Source organism: Capsicum annuum, chromosome 4 (genome assembly GCF_002878395.1).
Source record: "Capsicum annuum cultivar UCD-10X-F1 chromosome 4, UCD10Xv1.1, whole genome shotgun sequence".
NCBI lineage: Eukaryota > Viridiplantae > Streptophyta > Magnoliopsida > Solanales > Solanaceae > Capsicum > Capsicum annuum.
In genome coordinates, this window is record NC_061114.1 from 35,638,658 (window position 1) to 35,661,277 (window position 22,620).

The following is a 22,620-nucleotide window of genomic DNA, read 5'->3' on the forward strand; positions in this document are numbered from 1 at the left end:
TAGGGAGTTTCCATAAGTGTTTTCCAATGATATTATTGGAATCCCTCCCAATAGGGAAATAGGCTTTGGGATTGATCTTTTACCAGATATCCATCCCATTTCTATTCCTCCTTATATAATAGCTCTAGCTGAGTTAAAAGAGGTAAATGAGCAATTAAAAGATCTTCTTGATAAAGGGTTCATTCATCCTAGTGTTTCTCCGTTAGGTGCTTTTATACTTTTCATGCATAAGAAAGATGGGTCTATTTATATGTGTAAACACTATTATCATCTAAATAAGGTGATAGTGATGAATAAGTACATGATTCCTTAGATTGATGATCTTTTAGACCAGCTTTAGGGTTCTAGAGTCTTCACGAAGATTGATCTTCATTCAGGCTATAATCAGTTGAAAATTTGGGAGGTTGATATCCCCAAGACTACTTTCTGAACTCGATCTAGACACTATATGTGTTTGGTTATGTCATTTTCATTGACAAATGCTCAGGTTGTGTACATGGATCTTATGAATTAGGTTTTCAAATAGTTTTCAGAATTTTGCGATACTGTTTGTTGATGATATCTTTGTGTATTCTTAGAGTGAGGAGGACCATGCCAATCACCTTCAAATTATGACAAACCCATAATAGTCAGAAGTTGTATACTATGTTTTCTAAGTAGATGTTTTGGTTGAATTCTATGACTTTTCATGGTCATATTATTTCTGGAGAAGGAATCAAGGTGGATACATAAAAAGTTAAGGTGGTGAAAAATAGCCTAGAGTTATGACTCCAACCAATATTAGGAGTTTTTGAGTTGTGGCTGGGTATTATAGGTGGTTTGTAGAAAGGTTTTCTTCTATTGTTGTTCCATTGACAAGATTGACTCAAAAGAAGGTTAAGTTTTTTGGGTTCGATGCTTGTGAGGTTAGCTTTGATAAGTTGAATAATAAGCTAAATTTCATGCCAATTTTGACCTTGTCTGAGAGTCCTAATGGTTTTGTTGTGTTTTAATGTATAGGGTGCATGTGGATATATACTCGAGTCATAAGTGCTTGTAGTATGTGTTCACTCAGAAGGAGTTGAATCTTAGTCAAAGAGGGCGGCTAGAATTGCTTAATAATTATGATATGAGCCTTCACTACCATTCAGGAAATGCTAATGTGGTTGCTAATGCTCTTAGGAGGTTCTCTATAGGAAGATTATTCTATGTTGATAAAAAGAAGAGAGGGTTTGTGAAATACAATCACAAGTTGGCAATCTTGGGATTTTGTCTTTTTAACTTTGAAGATGGAGGAGTTATTTTTTAGTAAGTGGTAAAATCATCTCTTAGTGATGATTTAGGATGATGTGGGTCAACAAAAGGTTATGGCATTTGAGATTGGGGGAGATAGTATTCTGAGGTATCAAGGTTGACTGTGTGTTTCTGATGTTGATTGGTTGCGGGCAAGGATTTTGACTAAGGATCATGAGTCCAGAAATACAATTCATCCGGGTTCTCTAAGGTGTACCATGACTTGAAGAAGATCTACTGGTGGAACAATATGAAGAGATATGTAGCAAATTTTGTTGCTGTGTATGGTTTGTCAACAAGTTAAAATTAACCACGTGAGGACTGGAAGTATATCTCAAGAGATAGAGTTGCCTATATGGAAGTGGGAGATGATCATTATGGATTTCATTATAGGTCTCCTATGGTCTCATGATTGGTATGATTTGTTTGGGTCATTATAGATAGGATGACTAAGTTCTCTCACTTCTTGCCAATGAGGACTAAGTACCTTAAAGAGAATTATGTTAAATTGTTCATTCAGGAGATTATGAAGCTACATGGTGTTTTAGTATTAATTATTTAATACCAAGGTATGTAGTTTTCTTCTTACTTTTGGCATTCAGTTTAGAAAGGTTTGGGTATACGGGTGAACCTTAGCACTGCTTTCCACCATTAAATGGATGGGCAAGAGGAACGTACTATTCAAACTTAGGAAGATATTCTAAGGGCCTATGTAATCAATTTTAAGGGAAGTTAGGTTGACTATCTCCCTCTTATTGAGCTTGCATATAATAATAGTTATCATTCGAGCATTCAGATGGTACCTTTAAAGGCTCTTTATGGTAGGAGGTATCGGTCTCCCATTAGATTATTTGAGGTTGGTAAGACTAAGTTGTTTGGTTAAAACTTTGTTCACAAAACCATATAAAAGTTAAAAGTGCTTAGAGAAATACTTAAGACTGCTTAAAGTTATCGAAAAGCTTATGCGGATGTAAGGTGGAGAGAGTTTGAGTTCAAAGAGAATGACTGGGAATTGTTGAAGTTGTCTCTTATGAAATGAGTCATGAGGTTTGGAAAGAAAGGGAAGCTCAGTCCTCATTACGTTAGTCTGTATCAGATATTGAGGAAAATTGGTAATTTTGCTTATGAGTTGGACTTACCTACGAGTTTGGGTACTATATGTCCCTTATTTCATGTGTTTATGCTGAAAAAGTTTATGGGTGATCTTCCTTAATGATGCTAGTTAAGGATATTGGTGTGACAAATTCGTTGTCTTATGAGGAAGTCCCAATTGAGATATTGTACGGACAGGTTCATAAATTTAGGAACAATGATGTTGTTTCAGTGAAGGTCCTTTTGAGAAACCAAAAGGTATAAGAGGCTACATAGGAAGCTGAGGAAGATATGAAGGCTAAATATCAATTCTTGTTCCTGGGGTTGGATGAAAGTTCTTAAGGTGTGATTTTTGTTATCCTCTTGCCATTTTTTGAGTTGTAATTTAATTATTGAGTATTTTTTCTATTGTCGTGCTAAAAGTATCCTAACTCATCATTTGGGGATGAATGATCCTAAGGGGGGATAATGTAAGACTCTTAAAATTTCCAATATTTTGTTTTTGACCTTCCCGTATCTAAAATATCGATTTTTTACTTGAATTGTCTTTAGGTATGTTAAAAAAGTGTTCGAGAAATGTTTTATAATTTTTGAAAAGGGTTTGGGTTCATTTTTTTACCATAAGGAAGTGAAGATATGCGATATGGCCGTGTCACAGAGGTTTCTGTCTGCGATATTAGCCTGGCGCAAAGGATAACCTTTGCGATATTGGTGTGCCACCCCAAGTTGTAAAATTCGTGCAGTCTTGTTTTTTTTCACTTAAGGTAGAGGGTATTTTTGTATTTTCACCTTTTTCATGAATTTTAAACATATAGTAGTCCCATTCCCATCTATTTTTGAAGATCAAATCCCCTTATTTCACTCTCAAACACAAAACCTACAAACATTCAAGGGTTTTACTGAGCATTCATCATCTGGGTCCAAACTTCAAATTGATTACAAATTCTTGTGTGTTTTTTGAATTTATCTCTTCCTCAAATGATAATTTTACATTGTGTGATTTATTTGATGGATTTCCATGTGATTTAAATTGAGGGTTTGAAATTGGGATGATGGGTTTTGGTTGTTATTGTTTTATTACTTGTCCTATGATTTGAATTAATTATCCTGACTTTAGATGGGTGTTTTGGGACTGGTTCATACTTTAATTAAATGGTTAGAATGGGGAACATAAGTTTCCCCAAATTGGCTGAATTTTGGCTTAGAATTGCATGAACCTCAACCCACTTTATGAATTTAATTTAAATGATGGAAAACTGCATTGTTTAACTTTTTTTCAACTCTATGTGTTGCATTAATGGATAAATGACTATTTAAATTGATTTGAATGGTCATGGAGGCCATAGATTGGATTTTAATAGAACATAGGGAGTCAATGTTAATGTGTGAATTGATTTGGCATGTGTGATTCAGCTTGCAAGTGTATTAGTATGACGATACCAAGTGGTTATTGCCTTAGTGAATGATTCTCCGGTTAATGGTTAGAATTATGTGCTAAATGATTTTACTTTTGCTTAAAAGGTGTTGTGTAGCTCATTGTAGAAGGTGGAGGTCCCAGGGGTACTGATACTGAAAACCACGTTTGCAGGCATGGATATCTTAATAACCATGCACAGAGTTCACACATTATATATATATTTTTGGAATTCTTAGAGCCTCTATTGTTTTGGCCCTTCTTCAAATATCTTTTTTTCGTATGACTAACACATATTAGGGCCCTTAAATAAGAGAACCTAAACCTATATAGTCTGTGGATGCCCTTAGGATGGTTAGAGCTACAAAGTCTAGGCTAGTAGCTTTTAAATTTCATTCTTAAATCTTTTTCCCATCTCATCATCTTATATATATATATATATATATATATATATATATATATATTAATGTGTGCATATGGTTTTGAAAGGTTTGACTAATTTAACTATGGAATCATTTTATCCCTTCCCCGAGTTACATGCTAGAGCTCACCCTGCTAACCGGCCTTGGATATTACATTGTTTCATAATGTAGGATCCAAACATAGTTCTTTTATCCCTATGCAACAATAGATGGGTTAGCATATTTGTCGAGTAACTGTGAAGTGGTGATCCTCCATTCTTTGGAATGCCTTATAATTTCCATATTCCTTTATTTTGACTCAGTACTTTTGGATTCTTTCGGTCATGGTCAGGGGCATGTCCTGACCTTTTTGGTATGCTTGTTTTAGAGGCTATTGTCGATAGATATGGGTTAGTTGGTAATTATTTGGACTCTTAGTTTCATTGATTTATTTATTCATCTTCATATTTTTGTTTAGTTAGCTTCTGCATAGTTATAAATATTATTATTACTGTGCTCTTAAGATTGGTCTAAGGGGGTGTTCTCTGCTCCAGAGTGGACTTCAGATACCCATCAAGGCCCTACCTTAGTTTTGACTGTGACATACTAGTGCTATCTTACTGTCTCCAATTGAATCTATTTGGGTTGTTTATATGTTCATGGATGTTTTTCCTCTGGATCTTCTTGGTATGCCTCTGAATCATGATATTTATTTTCTATTGATGTGGAGCCAAGTACCAAGCCCATTTTCTTTACTCTCCATAGGATGTTCCAGACTTAATTGAATGAGGATTTGAAAATTTTATTGAATGAGGGGATCATTAGACCTAGTGTATCTCCTTGGGGTGCTCTAATTTTTTTCTTGAAGAATAAGGATGGTTTTATACGTATGTGTATTGATTATAATTAGTTGAACAAGGTGATGATTAAGAATGGTACTAAGGTTCATCCTACCAAGATAGTGGCATTTCAAGATTGGACTAGGCCTACTTCTCTTATTAATATTCAGAGTTTTGTTGGTTTGGCAAGGTATTATTGGCATTTTATAGAGGGTTTCTCGCTTATTTAACCAAGTTAACTTAGAAAATGGTGTTTTTTAATAGTCATATTCATGTAAGAAGAACTTTAAAAATTTCAAAGAGTTGTTGACTTCATCTACTATCTTGACTATGCCCAAGGAGGATCTGGGATTTACCGTGTTATATGTTTCTTCTAGTGTTGTTTCGGGTATGTTGTTGATGTAAAAGGGTAAGGTGATTGGATATGTCTCTTGTTAGTTAAAGTCTCATGAGAGAGATTACCCTAACCATGATCTAGATTTGGTTGTCATAGTTTTTAGTGTGGAGTTGTGGTGTCATTAATTATATAAAGTTCCTTGTGATATTTTCTTAGACTATCATAGCCTTCAATACTCTTCAGAAAGTAGCATGGACTTAATATGATGTAGTGGTGTTGGTTTCATTTGCTTAAGTCTTATAACCTCACTATTTTGTTTCATTCAGGCAACTCTAATATGATTGTGGATGCCTTAAGTTAAAAGTAAAATCATATGGGCAATTTAGCTCATTTATTGACCAAAGATTTTCCTTTAGCCTTGAAGGTTCAGTGCATAGATAAGGAGATGGTTAGGTTTGATATTTTGACACTTGGATGAGTTTTAGCCTTTGTTAATGATAAACTTCCTTGATGGAGAGATTCGAGCACACTAGTTTGATGATAAAAGTATGATGGTGATTTAAGATAAGGTGTTAAGTGTCAAGACTAGGGTCACATCTCTTGATTCTGATAATGTTTTTAGAATTAGAGGACTAGTTTCTCTAAGTAGACTTGATGGATGGCATAGGTTGATTTTAGAGAAGGCATATTTTCTAGATATTATATCCAACCAGGTATGGCCAAATACATTATGTTTTGAAGTAGCCTTACTGGTCAGGTGGTATGAAGAAGGATTTGGCAGATTTTTTAGATCTTTTCATATGTTTTCAGTAGATGAAGAATGAGCTTCAGAGATTGAGTGGTTTGGTTTAGAGATTACTCATTCCTTAGTGGAATTAGGAGCGGATCACTATGGGCTTATTGAATTAGTTGCCTCATACTTCTCATGTATCTAAATTTTTTAGGTCATCGTGGATCAGTTAAATTAATCAACCTATTTTATACCTATTCATATTTCCTTCAGCCCTGAGTGGTTGGCATGTATATATGTTTGTGAGATAGTTCATCTTCATGGAATACGACATCTATTATTTCAGACATAGGCTCAAAATTCACTTCTAGCTTCTAGCAATCCTTTTAGAGGGAGTTGGGTACTAAGGTTGAACTAAGCATAACTTTCCATCCCCAGATCAATGCTCAATCAAAGTAGACTATTCAAGTTATGGAGGATGTGCTCCATACATATTTTATGGAATTCATATTTCAATGGGAGTAACATTTGACTTTGGTGGAGTTTGCTTATAATAATAGCTACCATTCAAGTATTGAATAGCCCCTAAGGCATTTTATGGTAGGCGTTGTCAATCTTTTATTGGTTATTTTGAGACATCAAACATTATACCCCATAGTATCGACTTGCTATGAGTGTCTTTCGATAGGTTTTTGTTATTTTAAGTTAGTCTTCGGTAGCACAGAGTAGGAAAAATAGTAATGCAAACCATAGGATTCGTGCCTTGAGGTTTGGGATTGGTGATCGAGTCTTTCTTAGTATATTTTCCATAAAGGGCGTGATGAGGTTTGGAAGAGGGGCATGCTCAATCTTAAGTATATTGGACTATTTAACATTCTTTAAAATTCTAAGGTTATCCTTATGAGTTGGCCTTACCTCCATACTTTTCAAATATTTATCCAGTTTTTCATGTATCAATGCTTTGGAATTATATTTTGTATGATCCTTGTGTGCTTTGTTGGGATTCAGATCAATTGGATGATAAGTTGACCTGTGTAGAAGAGCCAGTCTCCATTTTAGATAGAGATGTTAAATGGTTGCATTCTATAGATATTTTTATGATTAATATTTAGATTAGACGTTGTCTAGTTGAGAAGGCAATTTGGAAGGTTGATTTCGACATGTGTAGTAGTTGCACTCAATTTTTTATCGAATTATGTACTTCTTTACCCTTTATTCTAGGACGAACTAGAGATTTAGAAGTGGATGTATAATGACATGAACTTTTGAGTTTCTATTTTAACGTGTTTTGACCATTTTTCCCTTCTTCATAGTTGCTACATATTGATTATGTGATTTAAGGATGGTTGGCACAGTTCCCAATGTGATCGGGAATTGTTTGTGTGAGTTTGTGGTCTTTCGGATGCTTTTGAAGCCATATAGTTCACTTGGTTAACATTTGATGATCCAAGTGTCGAATGACGATTTATACCATGACAGCAGATCTGCAATATCGAATTTGGGTTAGTAGTGGGGTTTGTTTTGTTTTGGGACCTTTATATCTCATTTTAATCCTTCATTTGAAAAATACAAAAGAGGGGTCTCGAGGGTTAATTTTGTGAAACCAACTCCTTTATGAAAATCCAACGTCCCAATAAAGTTTGGAGCGTCAAAATTTTCCTAGTAGCATAGGTTTTTTGCGTTCATAGGATTCTGAATGAATCTAGAAGGGTCGATAGATAATTTTACAATTTCGCAAAAGTTGTTGTTGTAGTGGCTTTAGCGGTGGACGCTTAAGTGGAAAAGCTATACTTTAGTAGTCTTAGTTGACTTGTTTCCTACAACTAAATTAGGTACATAATCAATTTAGCAAAATGGACCACTTGGCAGCCTAGCCACATAACCCAAACTATTTTAGCGGTCACCCATCACTTAAGCAATGACCACTTTAGCAGTTATTTGACCGCTCAAGAGGCAAGAGATGGCCGTATATAAAATTCTATTTTGATATTTTTTTTTCATTTTAGCTTTGGGTTCGGGAGATTCTTGAGAATTTCCTCACCATTAGATGTTGGGTAAGCAACAAAATCGTATCACCATTTTCATCAATTATATCATCTAAAATAACTTTAAATCATGATTTTAAGATGGAAATTTGGGGTTTTTATAGATAAAGTTAAAAAAGAAATTTTCTTTGATATGGACCTCATTTTTAACCCATTTTCACATGAATTTTCTCCTTTAGATTCATATAACCATGGAGAATATACTTCTTTAAAATAAAATTCTAGTTTTACCCCTTTTAATTTCAAACTCATTTTTTGAATCACTGTGGATCTGACCCAAATACGATCGATAAGGGTATCATTATCTTTCTTTGAATAGGTAGATGCTATATTTTAAGTTGTAGTTGATTCTAAGGTCGTTCGTAATGAAAAGGCTTCGAGTTGAATCACTTAAGACCAGGATTTCATCAGTTTGAGGTATGTTATGGCTTAACTTCTTTTAGATTGAGTTTCATAGTTAAAAAATAAGTAACGCATGCTATTGGTTGGGGTAAATAACTTATTTTTTTTATAGTTTGAGACTATATTTAATGTTGTGTGCCCATGTGGGATCTTATATTCTATTATGGTTGGTTTATTCTAATATTATGTTTTACTTCTGTAGGGGATAAATTTAACATCATTGGCCTTATCTATGCATTAGAATTTCTTTATACTAGATATGATGCTCGTGCAGGGGCTTATTTTTCTAATATAGTCCTTATTTGAGCATTTTTTCCCCTTATCATGATAAAAATACCCAAGTTAGTGGTAGATATAACATTAATGATGTCATGCATGTATATTTATTTTTATGGTTTCTGATTGTTGCTAATGATCATGAATTGTGGACATATTGACTTGATTTTTGAGCTCACTTATATATTTATACATATTGGATTGATTGGATATCTTCATATTGAGTTAATTGTGGGAATTGCATCCTTATCTCATGCATATACATTCATGAGACATTGGTAACATTGGGAAACACTATTTTGAAAAAAAATAAGACATTTTTGTTAAAACCCTCTCTATGAACACGATGCGGAGAGGTGAGTTGAGATTGATATATTAAATATAGTATATGGGTCATGAACTCCTCATGTGTTCTACATGGGAGATGGAAGCTCGGTGGGTCTATACAGAAAGTCATGCAATAGCTTTCATTATTCATCCCATCCATATCGTATTTTTACACGCATTTTGTTTTTTCCCAATTTCCTTATTTTTTTCTTAGTTTCAGTGTATTTTTATATATATTAGTGAAATTTCTATTTTGTGTATATATATTATAACTTTTAGTAGAGACGGTGTGAGCGATTATTTAAGACTTTTTTTCTTGCAAGTGATGTGCTCATAGTATGTTTTACTTGTCTTATTTTTAGTTTTGCTCAGTTGGTCTATGATACCTACTGAGTAAGAGTGGATCATATTCACTTTTACTACGCTATTTTATTGCATATCCTAGTACGAGCACCTTTTATGGTGGTTGATTTCATCTAGACATTCCAAACCTGAAGGTACTGATTCTCTCCAAGGCTTGGGCCTAATTCGGATCCCAACTTTCCTTCTTTGTATTTATTTTTTGTACCAGAGATAAATGTGTAGTGATTGGATTACTTATCATGGCTGAGCCACAGTAAGCGTCATAATGACCCATTTTTGGATCATGAGATTTATTCGAATAGTGCCTAATTAGATTAAATAATCATGACTTATGGACACATATAGGTGATTTCGAGTCTTACTTATATACGTGGTAAACGTGTTGGATACATTCATACTGATTTGATTATGAGCATTACATCCTTACTCCATACATATATATTCATACGATATCAATACCATTGAGGAAAACCATTTCTGAAAGAAAATGAGACATTTTTATATGAACATGAGTCGGGGAGGTTAGTTAAGATTTGAGATATGAGTTATAGTACATGGGTTGTGAACCCCCATGGGTCCTATCTTTGGAGCTGCAAGCTTGATACATGTATACAAAAATTCATGTGATGACTTTTACTATTCATCCCACCATCAGTGCATGTATTTCATATGCATCTTTCGTGATTCTTTTAGCTTTCCTTGACTTATGTGTATGTACCATATGTTTTTGTGTATATTGGTGTAACTTTATTTTAGTACTTGTATTAGAACTATTAGTGGAGACTGTATGACCTACCATTTGGGAACTTTCCTATTTGCAGGTGCTGTTCTCATAGTTTTCTTTACTTATATTATTTTTTGCTTTGCTTTGTCGACCTATGATAACTACTGAGTATAAGTGTATTGTACTCACTCCAACTATTTTCTTTTAGTGCAGATCCTAGCTTAAGTATGATACACTGAGGCTGCGTTCATACTGCTGATTTGGTGAATTTTAGTGGTACTGGAGCGCTCTAAAGTTCAAAGTTACATTTTAGGACCTCATTATATATTTATTTGTGTATTTATCTCATTTATAGAGACAAACTATTTATTTTCAAATTTTTTCATGTATTAGATGCTCTTATATTTGTGACATCAGATTTTGGGGTTTTATATTACTTCTTCAAAGTTCTACTTTATTTATGTTTTGTGTTGGCCCGACTTCAACATAGAAGTCTTATCTTGCTTTATTTCTTATTATTTTGAGATTTTCTTTTGACTTTTGGGAATGAACTTACTTGTCAAGGTTGGGCCGCAACAAGTGTCATCATAATCTCATTTTTGGATCATAATAGAAGTCTTTTCACTATTTCTCTGATGGTGCAATAGAGGATCTTCCATCAACTAAACTCCCCTTTACCTCATTTGTTGATGAAATTTCACCACCAAAAACACCACCACGGCCCACCGCCAGCTCCAACCATCAATATTTTATGGCAACCACCAGCAAATAACAACCCAGTAAGCAACAAACAAACATCTAGGACCATCGGAGATCCACAACAACTCACAAGCTTGTCTCTGGCGAACAATGTGATCCAAGCTCCATTAAGCTCATTTTAGAAAAACAACATGAATTTTCATTCATTTTTATCAATCTTCTTTTTGTTGATTATGATGATAGTTCAATTTTCTGCAATTATGGGAATGGGGTTTATAATTAATGGAGTGAAAATGAATATTCAGTTGGTATTTTGAATGATTTTTGACTCACTATGATGCTATAGTTCACTTTCTTGCAATTTTTTTAATCTAATTTGAGAACTGACTAATATTAATAAGGCGATCAATCAAAGCAATTGGTGAATCCCTCTATAAGTAATGTTCTAAGATCAAGTTGACAACACAAATCAATTTGATTTAAGTGGAACATTGAATTTAATAATGTGAAAAATTAATATTGTTGTATCTTTTCTAAGTTCATATTATTTGATGAGTTTTTTTGTCCATTTAAATTAGTTGTGGTTTTTTTAATTATTTGCTGGATTTCGGAGGCTTGAGGTGGTGAATTTATATTTTTTTGGTAGCTAATTTCGATCTGGTATGTGGGTCTAATAGTAGTCTGGTGGTGGTGATTCCAGGGAGAAGAAGAGGTGAAGCTTTTAAGAGTTGTATTAAAAATATATTAAATATAAACATCGTTATAATACAATTTGAATATAATATTATACATTGTCATTAATTCTAAAGTTGTTATTTCATAACAAATATATTACACTTTTAATAATCTAAACTAATTTAAATTGTACTGAAATGTTTGATATTCGCATATAATGCTTATAATACATTGATATTAAAAAAAATTTATTTATATATTTATTCACTATGTGTAATGAAATATGAGAATAATGCGTACAATATATTTGATTGAAAATGTATTACAATTGTTGTTGATTTTTTACAATTATAAATGATGTTAAAAGTGTATTATATATGAATTTCAAACATTTAAATAATATTCCAATTAGTTTAAATGTTATTATATTGAAATAAAATGTACTAGTATTAGTATTTGCTCAATGCGCGGATAATGTTTAAAGAAAAAAAGTTATAGATAAAATATAGATAAAAAGTAGTTTAGATCTACAAATATACCAAATGAATATGAATAAAAGGCAAAATGTCTGATTAAAAAAAATCAATCAGTAGATGTCTCAGTCATATTTCTTACATTTTTCTTTATCATATACGTTGTAATACCCCGTACTTCTACCTAGCTTAAAATCGTCCCAAAAATGTTAAAGACTTATTTCAAAGATGAATCCACTTTTATACATGTGGTATTTTCAAGATTTTCACTTTTTAACATGTGAAAAATTTAATAAGCTCTCCATCGATACAAAATTCGGCCAAATCCGACACCAGGGCAAAGATTTAGAGCTATTTTAGTAAGGCAGTGTGCGACCTGAGCCATCAACGCGTCGTGGAGCTAGCCAAAATGGCAATCGTCAAAACTACTGAGCCTCCATGATTATGGTGCGTCATTCCAAGGCTCAAATTCAGAGTTGTCAAATTCTAGTGACACGACGTGATAGCCCTGCGTCGCGCCAGGTGTCCAGGTCGAGAAATTTTCTCAAAATTAAAATACGCGTCCAAGGGTTAAAAGGGTCAATTTCTCACCCCCTATATAAACCTAATAACACATGATTTAGCCATATTTCACCCAAAATATATTGGTTCTCGCAATTTTCTATCAAGAACAAGCTAGGGTTTTTCAATTGGGGATTTAAATCCAAGACTCAAATTCAAGAATCTCTTCGTCAATCTTAGAGCCAGGAACTAAGGTATGCACAGTGTTCATTCATGGATTCCTTTTATCCATAAAGCCCAAGAATCAAGTTTTAAATCTTGTATTATGAATATTTTTATTATGGGTTGATTATGTTCATATGATTATGGTTGTATGATTCCCAAGTTGAAATCTTTATGTGTTGTTCATGAACCTATGCTAGTATGTGGTCTGAGATATGTGAAATTAAGTTGAAATATAGAGTTTTGTTGTATTAATTTGATGGTTATGCCTATGCCCTAAGTCATGTATCCTAGGTGTTTGATAAAATACCTAAGGGAATAGAAGTTATGCAATATAGCTTAATTGTGACCCAAATGATAAATGCATGCTTTACCCTATGACCAAGAATGACTTCCGTGATATTATGCGCATTACGAATGGTTGAGGAAATTTCCATGAGATTAGGTTAGTGAAAGTATGACATATTTATATGCAATTCCATTCATTTACAAGGTTATAATAACTATGTGCTTCATAAAATCCCCAAATTAAGGTATTATGAATTGTTGATATTGGTCATATGTTCAAGAAGTGTCATGTCCTGTCAGTTTCAAGCTATCGAGTCCTGGGGGTACTTGTACTCAAAAATTTAGTTGTTTGCCTAGAGCCAGTGTCCTGTTTTCACTATACTCTCAGTCAAGCCATGATCAGTAGAATTTAGTCAGTCACATGACTCAGGAAAACTCAGTAAACTCAGTATCAGTCTAGTTTTACTCAGTAATCTCAGTAGTCTAGTAATTTCAGTGATCTCAGTATTACCAGAAATCTCAATAACTTCTGTACTCTTTGTCAGTCCTCAGATCTCAGTAGCATTCCATCAGTCAACAAAACTCAGTTAACTCAGTTTAGCTCCGCTAACCAATACCATTACTATCAGTTCAGTTCAGTTAATTAGTTCAGTGTCTATTCAGTTGGGAGTAGGATTCAGCACCGAGTGAACCCAAGGATGGGGACTCACCTATTATTCAGTGGAGGGTGTGATTCTTAGAAGCAATCCTTGTGTTCCAGAACTACGTAACCAGAGGTTAAGATGTACCCTACACGTTTAGGGATTTATACATCTCATTTGAGTGTCCTACTAGAAGGGCTTGACGGAAGAGCTCCCTGTCAGAGAGGGTTTACTCATAGCTTGTCTTTACTCATGGCACGGTACTGACACCCTTCTAGCTGGGGTTATAGATTGAAACCCACCAGTTTAGTTTTGAGGCTTGTCGGTTAGATGATTACCTCCCACAGTCTCAGTTTCAGATCCAATTTTAGTAATAGAACTCAGTATAGTTCTACAGAAATCCAGGACTGTCAGCTGCAGTCAAATTAGTATAATGCGGAACCTACCTAGTTCCATTAGTATGAGGCTGTCAGATATAGTCACTCATGTTATCAGTATTCAAATTCAGTAATCATGTTATCACGAACCCAGCTAATAGTATATTAATTATGCAAAATTTATGTTGTCAGTATTCAGTTTCAGGACTATCCGATACAGTCAATCAGTCCAGTTCTTCATAATTAAAACTGTCAAAAATAGTCATTCCTTTATCAGTAATATGACATCAGTTCCTTAGTACTCAATATACTTAGTCATTAAGTATCCCAGTATCAGTGCTCAAATATTGGTAAATCCACGTTATTAGAATTCATGAGTTAGAGTTATTATGATCTCAGTTATAGGTACGTATTCATGCATGTATTCTCACATTCATATTATTCAATCAGTTAGTATTGTTCATGTGTATGAACCATTGCATTTAGCCTACCTCACTTGCATACCAGTACATTCAACGTACTGAGCATTTGAGCTATGGTGTTTTATACCATTGGTTTAGAAGTACGAGCTCCTGAGCATCCTTAGTAGATCAGACGTTCAGCAGCCAGACTAGCAGTGAGTCCTTATCATTCGAGGATAGTATGATTATTTTATGACTTTATTATTTCAGTAGTTCAGAGTTAGTTCGGGACTTGTCCCATCAACTCCATAGTTTTTCAGATAGTTTAGAGTCTTTTAGACTACAACATGTTTCAGACAGTTTATTTTAGTTTTGCGTATTATTATACCCCATTACAGACATTGTTTTATATTCAGTATTAGTTTAGTTTTGAACCTTATGGCCTTATAGCTTATATTTCACATAATTATAGTATATTATTCAGTGTTCAGTTACAGATATCAGTCATAGGTTAGCTTGTAGTCCTTCGGGGTCATGAGCACCATATAACATTTTGGGTACCAGATTCGGGGCGTTACATACGTTTATGGACCTCATTATCTAGTGATACTATTTTACAAAAATTGTACAATATCACGATGATGAAATTTATTACTCAATAACTTATTTTTATATTAAATTCTTATTTTAATATACGTTATTTAATCATAAAACAATAAATTATTTAATATTTAAATAGATAAATTACCAAACTTGTCAATATTATTTTTCCTCAAGAAAAAAGAATATTGTGCAATATCATTTTCAACAAATGATTTTCTTTTTCCTAGCCTATGTTGTGAATGAAATATTTAACCTCCTAATGTGTTTCTTCTTTTACTGAACTCATATTTGAATCAGTAATGACATCATATCAACATATTAGGTCTCACATTGTACAAAAATTTGATGTTCAAAGAAATAAAGAATGGATCAAGAAAGTCAGTCATCTTTGTATCATAATAATGTAAGACGTAAAATAATACACAATCAAGAAACTATATTATCAATAATACAAATCTGTCTTTGTATAAAGAAATAATCAAACTAATGAACTTAGTTTTGTCATGAAAGAAACACTATAGATAAGAAATAATCAAACTAACAAAATCAAACTAACAAACTTATTTGTCTCAAGAAAGAGACACTATAGATAACTCAAATAATTGTCTAAAAAATGATTTCATTGTTTCAAACCTATGTTAGGCGATGAATACATTGTTCGACATCCTTGTACTTGAAATTAGTGATAATATTTCATCAACATGTTTTGATATCTTACTCCACCAAAACTTGATATTTAAAACCTGAAATTCATGAAGAAAACCAAAGTAAATTCCATTTAGCTAATAAGCCCGTGGAGATAAATACCATAATGAAGAACTTGAGAAATAAAATAATGCTTATGAATAATAACTAAAAAGAAAATAAGAAGAAAGTGTAACAATATTTGTGTGTTATTGAAGGAGTATATAAAAGAAGTCAAACTTTAATTTTAATTTAAATTCCAAACTCATATAAATTTATTTAAAAAACTAATTTATATTTGACTAAACTTCTATGATTCATATTCCATATATACTATATTCTTCATATGAAAATACACTTTTTTTATTTGAAATGGCTCTTTGATTACAATAATATGCACTACATATAAGTGTCACTTTAGTTGCTAATTGATTATTTTTTTAATTAATATCCTTGATATGATTCCTTAATTTCCTTTACTTAATTGTGACGAAATCATGAATATTCATGTAATGACCTAATTTTTTGAATTTTGTATTTGTATGAGTTTTGATAATTTAACCTTTTTCTGTGTTGCTACATGTTAAATTTGGGTCTTGAGGAGGTTTATCACAGTCATTGATGCGATCAAAAATAATTTATGCGAGTTTGTGGTTTTTAGAGTCTTGAGAAGCCATATAGTTAACTTTGATCAACATTTATTATTCTAAGTAGTGGATGACAATTTGGAAAGAACCAATAGATTCGGAATATCAAATATGGGTTAGTAACATGGCTTGTTCAGGTTTGGAGCTTTTATATCTCATTTTGATCCTTTATTTGAAAATTAGTAAAAAGGGGTCCCTAGGAGTTAATTTACTTGAAACAACCTTTTTCTCAAAAATTTGATGTTGCCATAGAATTCAAAACGTCAAAGTTAGCCTAGTAGCAAAGTTTGAAATAGTTCACGGGTTTCTGAACAAATCCCAAGGTATTGACCTACAACTTTGCAAATTAGTAAAGTAGCTGGTGCAGCTGTATTAACGGTCAAAGTACCACTTTAGCAGTGGCCACTTAAGAGGTATATCACTACTTTAGTGGTGTTAGCTGACCAGTCACCTAATACAAATGCAAGAACTTGATCACTTTAGCAGAAGGGGATCATTTTAGAGAACCTAGCCACATAGGCCAAATTGCATTAGCAGTCACCTATCACTTAAGTGATAACTGCCTAAGAGGTCATCTGAGAGCTTATGCTGCCAAAGTTGTATCAGTACATATATACTCTTTTCAGATTTTTCCTCCATTTTTGGATCTTTGAGCTTTGAGTTGTGCAATTTTTGAGAATTTCTTCATTATTTGAGTTTTGGTAAGCTCCAAAAGTTTATTTCCATTATTTTCATTGATTATATCATCAAAGGGACCTTTAAATCATAATTATAAAATAGAAATTTGATGTTTCTATCGCTAAAGTTTAAAAACGGTTTCTCCATAATATGGACCTCATTTTTAATCTATTTTTACATGGGTTTTATCTTATAGACTCATATAACCTTTGGGAATGTGTTTTTAACATAAAATATCAGCTTTACCCCTTTTATTTTACAACTTATTTTTTGAACTCATTATGGACTCAGCCTAAATATTAACAATAAGGGTATCATTATATTCCATTTAATGCATAGGTATTATATTTGAATATTATAGTAGATTTTGAGGTTGTTTGTGAATATAAGGCTCCGTGTTCAAGCACTTTATATGGAATTTTATCGTTTCGAGGTTTGTTATGGTTTAACTTCTCTAAGATTGAGCTGGGTATTTAATAAATAAGTAAAGCGTAGAGTGGATTAGGGTAAATAAAATGAATTTTTTATTTTAAGATTATTTTTACTATTATGTGCTTGTTGGGGGCTTATATTATGTTATGATTGATTTGTGATATCAGATATTCTGTGTTTCCCATTGGGGACCTTATTTTTGTATTGGAATCTCTTTATTCAAGACATGATGCTCGTGTTGATGCTTATTTTTCTATCATAGACCTTATTTGAGCATTGGTTGCCTTTATCATGATAGAATTACTCGATTTAGTGGTTAATATGATATTTAATGATGTCTTACATGCATATTTATTCTGACAGAGCCAAATTAGAATTGATGGTCATAAATTATGGACATACTGAGTTGATTTATGGGCTCACTGTAGTACTTCGAAAATTCCAAAACAATATTAGGGCCATGTACCAATCTCATGCATAGTATATCATGGTTCTTTTATATTTTTATGAGTATGTTAGATATATATTAAGGCTTCAAATAACTCTCAGCTATCAAACGAATCAAAACATTCCTCACCGATCGAATTCTTGAGAAAGACATTGCCATAGTCAGATTCAAATTATCACACCTCTCATTATACTTGAAATTTTTTATCTCATGACCTATCAAATGATATATAATTGAATTATCTTTCCAACGATACCAATTTTTCCTAAATCCGATATCGGAGCAAAGAGTTATTCTTGTTTTACCCCAGCATGTCAGGCTAGAAACAGTGTGACGACATTCGTGGTAGCTTACCACATTTGTGACGCCCTATCACGAAGGTCATCAGCCTTAAGAAAAAAATAGATCCTAAGTGACGAAATTTGTGGTAGCTTACCACATTTGTGATGCCCTACCACGAAGGTCGTCAGCCTTAGGCAGAAACCAGCTTCTAAGTGACGACATTCATGGTAGCTTACCACATTTGTGATGCCCTATCACGAAGGTCGCCAGCCTCAGATAGAAACCAGCTCCTAAGTGACAACATTCATGGTAGCTTACCACATTTGTGACGCCCTATCATGAAGCTCATCAGCCTTAAGAAAAAAATAGATCCTAAGTGAGGAAATTTGTGATAGCTTACCACATTTGTGATGCCCTATCACGAAGGTCGTCAACCTTAGGTAGAAACCAGCTCCTAAGTGACGACATTCATGGTAGCTTACCACATTTGTGATGCCCTATCATGAAGGTCGTCAGCCTCAGATAGAAACCAGCTCCTAAGTGACAACATTCATGGTAGCTTACCATATTTATGACACCCTATCACGAAGTTCATCAGCCTCAGGCGGAAACCAGCTCCTAAGTGATGACATTCGTGGTAGCTTACCACATTTGTGATGCCTTGTCATAAATGTCGTCAGACATAGGCAGAAACCATCAATTCCAGCTCCTGTGTGACGATATTTTTGATGGCTTATAATATTTTTGATACCTTGTCACAAATATCGTCAGCTATGATTTTCAGCAAGTGGGAATTTATTTTATAAGGGTATTTTGGTATTTTCCTTCACCTTCCATGACTTATAACCCTAAAGAGGCGTAATTTTTCCCATTTTTTTTCTTCAGTTAGGCATGTTAAAAACCCTTTCTTACACTCTCAACCACAAGATTAGGGTTTTCTCTCAAGATCATCTCCTCAAGAGAAAGCCTAAGGAATTCTTCAAGAACCTTCAGAAACATTAGATCTCTTTCAAGATTCAATCACTAAGGTATGCGTAGTGCTCATCTATGGATCCAATCCGTTCATAGAGCTCAAGAACCATATTTTAAAAATTATTTTGTAAACTTTTTGTGGTGATATGAGTATGTACATGTTGACGATTGTTGTTTAAGTTTTAATGTGATGTCTAAAGGTATTTTCATGGAATATATATGTTTGTTAATTGAAAAACCATGAACTTTAGGTGGTTTAATATGGTGCAAATATGAAGCCCACCTATGCCTTAAAGAATGCATGCAAGGTGTTTGATAAAATGCTTAGGATGCTAGAAATTCATGTTTGTATGGTTCTACGATGTCTAAATGACAAGTTCATGCTAGCTATATACTTCAATATGAATTCCATGCTTTTCATGAGTTGCTATTATGGTGATATGAAGCATGTAAGATAATGGAGATATACAATATGTACACAAACTATATCCATGCATTCCCTACAATTTTTAAGATATTGAATAACTATATGATTTCCCCTACTTATGATATTATGAATTGCCGACTCAAATCTTATGATCAAGTCATGTCATGTGTGTCAGTTTCCTTCTATCGAGTCCTAAGGGTATTTGTACCCAAAAAATATAGCTGTGTGCCTAGAGCCATGTTATATTTTCATGATAATATCAGTCAAGCTATAATCTGTAGAATTTAGTTAGTCATGTGACTCAGGAAACCTCAGAAATCTCATGTTCTCACTTAACTCTCAAATAATAGTACTAATACGTCAGTCAATGGAAGTCAGTTAATCTGTCTATGTACAGTCAGTTGAACCACGTTTAGTCTCTTTAGATGGGAGTAGAAGTAAGCACCGGGTGAACCCAAGGATAAGGACTCACCTACCAGTTTAGGATATGTTTCTTAGCAGTCATCCTTGTGTTCTAGAACTACGTAGCCAACGTAGGTTGAGACATCTTAGCCTTTTAGATTAGGGTTGATGAGGTGGCTTAATCTATTAGTTTAGGGTCCCACCGTTCTCACTTTGAGTACCTGCCAGATAAGGGTCACTCACAATTGTCCTTACCAGTGGCGCGGTATTGGCACCCCTCTAGTTGGGACAGAGATTGGACCCAAGCTTAGCCATAATGGTATACATGGGGCATGTTGGTTAAACAATTACCTCCCATAGTTTCAGTATCAGTCTCACAAAAGAACTCAGATAGTTCTTTAGATATCAGTATACCAGGACTGTTAGATACAGTCAAATTCAGTTATAGTACGGGACTCAGGGAGTTCTACCAAATTCAGGACTGTCAGACACAGTCGCTCAAGTTATCTGAACTACAGTTCTAGTCATGTATTAGCATACAGATTTAGCTACCACGTACTCATGATCTCAGTTACTATGTAGGTATGTTTGTACTCTTAAGTTCATATTAGTCAGTCAATTAGCATTATTCATGCATGTAAACCCTTTGCATTAGCCTACCTCAGTTGTATACTTAGTACTCTAGTTGTACTAACACATTTTCTCTATGGTGCTTTCTTTTTATGTTACACCATAGATTCAGAGACACGAGCTCCAGACCAGCCATAGCAGTATAATTTTGAGTCACGAGATTCAGTGAGTCCTCTTCATTGGAGGACAATATGATTTGATTTATTCATTATTATTTTAGCTAGTTATCAATTAATGGAGTTAGTTGGAGACATGTTCCTTCAACTCCTTATTCAGATAGTACTTAGAGGCTTTAAGATTCAGTATTACGACTTATTTTCAGATTTGATTCAGTTTTCAGTTATTTTGGGTATCTTTCACCCATATGGATGTTATGTTTTGACAAATTCTTTATTCAATTGAACCTTATGGCCTACATGTTTATGTTTTCCGCATTATTACATTATATATGTAGTGTACAGGTATAGTTATCAGTCATGGGTTATCTTGTGATCCTTCGGGGTCATAAGCATCGTGTAGCATTCCGATTTTGAAAATTGGGGCGCTACAAACTTGTTATCAGAGCCTAAGGTTCAATAGAGTCCTAGGAATTCTGAAAGCCGCATCTAGTAGAGTCTTGTACACGGGTGTGTTGCGCGCCATATTTATGTACAAGAGGCTATGAGATGTTTTAGGAATAGTTCCCTTTCTTCAGTATTTATGTTATGCTAGTAAGCTTAATTTCAAGTCGGTCTCTCAGTCTAATCCGCTCTTCTCTTATTTCAGAAACATGCCTCCAAAAAGAAAAAATCAGCCAACTCCTCAGTATGAAGATCCTTTGGGCAAACATGTTTCTCATACGGAGTTCAGGACCGCATTTACCACTCTTGCTCAGTCTGTAGATGCCCAGAATGAACGACCAGCAGTCTTTCTGGCTAACCCAGTGGAGAATTCAATAGCAGCTAGGATTCGGGACTTCACCCAAATGAACCCTCCATCCTTCTTTGGGTCTAAGCCAAACAAGGATCCTCAGGAATTCATTGACCAAGTCCAGAAGGTCATTGATATCATAGGAGTCACTTTTTCTCAGAGTGCCGAGTTGGCCATATACCAATTGTAGGATGTTGCTCACACTTGGTACAAGCAGTGTTTAGTAGAAAGGTTAGAGGATACAGGTCCTGTTAAGTGGGAAGAATTTGTCACAGCTTTCTTAGACAGATTCTTTCCCCAAGAGCTAAGAGAGGCCAAAGTTCTTGAGTTCACCAATCTCAGGCACGAAAATATGATAGTTAGATAGTATTCTCTTAGATTTACTCAGCTATCCAGATATGCCCCTTATGTGGTTAGAGATAACAAGGCTAATATGAGCAAGTTCATGTCAGAGATTAATGATAACGTGGTAAATGAGTTTACGTATGCAATGCTGAACAGTGATATAAGTTTAGCCAGGCTCATGACCCACGCTCAAAGATAGAGGGGCAGAAGGTTAAGACTAGGGAGAGGTAGAATAAGAGAGCAAGAGTAGGCTGTTTCAGTTTTGCTCAGCCCAAATTAGAGGGAGGAAATCATTCGCAGTTTTGTCCTAAGTTAGCAGTTCCATGCCCTTCCTCCGCTAGTGCCCCAGTGCAGAAGTTCAAGGACGGCAACATAGACAGAGCACCAAGCTCTAAATCTCAGGGCAGTATTAGCAGTGCTTGAACAAACCCTCTTTGTTAGACTTATGGTAAGGACCACAAGGGTATTTGTAGAGCTGGTAGTAATGTTTGTTTTTGTTTTGGTAAGCCAGGCCACAAGATTAGGGAGTGTCCTTAGCCAGGCCCTCAGGGTCAGTAGAATCATTCCACAGCTCTGTCCGATTGCCCGAACTAGCAAAGTGCCACTTCCAGTACTACTAGTGGGAAACGCCCAAATAGAATCTATGCTCTTCATACCTGACA

The 22,620-nt window shown here is 34.3% G+C and overlaps 1 long non-coding RNA gene across 1 annotated transcript; it reads left to right on the forward strand.

Moving 5' to 3' along the window:
• Window positions 1-8,103: 8,103 nt before the first annotated feature.
• On the forward strand, window positions 8,104-10,677 carry LOC124897863. The gene is made up of 2 exons (XR_007054809.1): window positions 8,104-8,547; window positions 10,436-10,677. It is a non-coding gene; the product is annotated as an uncharacterized LOC124897863 (long non-coding RNA).
• The last annotated feature ends 11,943 nt before the right edge of the window (window positions 10,678-22,620 follow it).